This window comes from Myotis lucifugus, unplaced genomic scaffold, assembly GCF_000147115.1.
Source record: "Myotis lucifugus unplaced genomic scaffold, Myoluc2.0 scaffold_230, whole genome shotgun sequence".
Classification (NCBI taxonomy): Eukaryota; Metazoa; Chordata; class Mammalia; order Chiroptera; family Vespertilionidae; genus Myotis; species Myotis lucifugus.
Genome location: NW_005871278.1, coordinates 1,693,255 through 1,695,459, shown reverse-complemented (window position 1 = coordinate 1,695,459; position 2,205 = coordinate 1,693,255). Strand labels below are relative to the sequence as shown.

At 39.2% G+C, this 2,205-nt stretch overlaps 1 protein-coding gene across 2 annotated transcripts in view; it reads right to left on the bottom strand.

Annotated features, from left to right (window-relative positions):
* The window catches only part of MRPS9 (mitochondrial ribosomal protein S9), a 65,780-nt gene that overhangs the window by 33,828 nt on the left and 29,747 nt on the right, over positions 1-2,205 (bottom strand). The window lies entirely within an intron of this gene.

Sequence of the window (2,205 nt, the reverse complement as noted above, 5' to 3'; positions counted from 1 at the left end):
CCTATGTATGCCATGCTTTTTCCTATACATACATATATACCTATGGTGAAGTTTACAGCTTCTCTTTGGCATAACTGAATTGCCAGCACCATTACTCTTGGGATTTGGGGCCATTGTTAAGTAAAATAAGGGTTACTTGAACATAAGCACTGTGATACCTCAACAGTGAATTTGATACTAAATGACTAAGGGGTGGGGAGTGAATACAGCTTGGAGACAGAGGACAAAGGCTGATTCACATCCCGGGTGAGATGGAAGGGACAGCGATTTCTGGAATTTTTCATTTAATATTTTCAGAGTGAGAAAGTCCACAGGTAGCTGAAACTGAGGAAAGCGAAACTGTGGATAAGGGGGCATTACCGTATTAAACTAGTTATGAACAATTTTCAAGTGTCTCCTCAAACATGAAAGTAACAGCACACATACAGATCATCTCTCCCTTTTAAAGGAACCCTAGACTGGCTGCTACACAACTGCTGAGCTAATGTGCTCCAATGCAACCCTAACGCCCAGCTGGAAGTGCAAATATCAGGCAGAACACTGAACAGAGTAGGCTCGACGTCTTACCCACAGTAACACCCACTGATTTTCTGGCTGCTCTTTCAACTTTTCCTAGAAGTTTTAAGTGATTTTAAACTACATATTCCCAAACAAGTTCTCGAAACATGTCTGTTTCTTGATGAGGATGCTACTGGCACTTTGAGTGTGATAGCTCCATTGCAGGCAACTTTCTTCTACACTGCAGATCACTTAACATCCGTGGCTCTTTATTAAAAATCTGTGCCAAGTCATCCCCAGTGCTTGTGACAAATCTCACGCACACACATTTCCAAATGTCCTTTACCTCTGAAGGAGCAGCACTGCGGGAAACTTGAGAACAGCTTTAGCCATTTGTGTCTTCTCCAAAAGCCCTGTCACAATTAAAAGCAAAAAACACCCCACAAAAAGCACTCATTTTGTTGAGCGATGTCAGATGAAGTGAGGCCCTGGGTCTTGTGCCCTCTGAACTCTAAATGAACTGGTGGCCTGTGTGAGCACTGCGCTACTCGCCTGGAGAGCCTATTCTCAGGATGGGCCTGCTCCTCCATCACCAAGGACGTGTGCTGGTCCCAGCTCTCTCCTGAAAGTAGGGGCCTATAATTTGGGGGTACAAATTCAATTATAGTAGGAGCCCAGCTGTGTCTCTGTGTCTCTGTGTCTCTTATTCTCATTAAAGCTTTTGCCAATAAAATTGACACTAAAAAAAGTGAAATACCAGAATGTTAATTTTGTGAACTTTTCCTTTTCAAAACCAGGTACACCTGTCCTTTTCTTCTGATGGAGAAAAGGTGGAATTTTTAATAAGCAATGTGAATAACTGCCATAGGCAAAAGATAAACTAGATCCAAACCTCACACCATACACTAAAGTAAACTCTACATGAGTTAGAGAGCTAAACATAGAAAATGGCAACAAAACAAAACTAGTACTAAACAACATCAGTGAATTCTTTATAATGTAGATATCCAAGTCTGACCAAAATAAAAAGACTGACCAAATAAAGCTATATTAAAAAATGAAAAAATATGGCTCTAATGTATTCATAATAAGAGAAGTACAATTAAAACCACTAAGTTAATGCTTTTCATCCAACAGAACTAGCAAAAATTCAAAAGCCTGACAGCACATTGCTGAAGGTTAGAAAGCTCTGGCAGTGCCTTGCTGGTGGAGTGTTAAATGGTGCTACAAACATGGAAAGTTTGACACTATCTAACAAAACTACATATTTCTCCCAGCAATCCCATTTCTATGAATTGCTCTTAAAGATACACCCCCTCACAAATACAAAACAACATAAGCACAGGTTATTCATTGATTTATAAGAGCAAAATATTAGAAACAACCAAATCCCCAGAAATGAATTTGGTTGAATAAATGATGGTACATCTGTGTGACAAAGTACTTTAGAGACATAAAAAAAAAAGATTGAGAAAAACAAGATGCAAAAGAAATGTACTTAGAATGAGACCACTAGTGCGAGAAAGAGAAACAGAAATAACAAAATACATATTGGAATAGAAGAATAACATACACATGTTTCTTTTTGGCAAACATAAACACAGAAAGAATTAAGTGGCAAATAATAAAAATCATTACCTATTAAAGGACTAGAGGCCCAGTGAACGAAATTCATGCACTCAGGGAGAGGGTCCCTAAGCCCGGCCG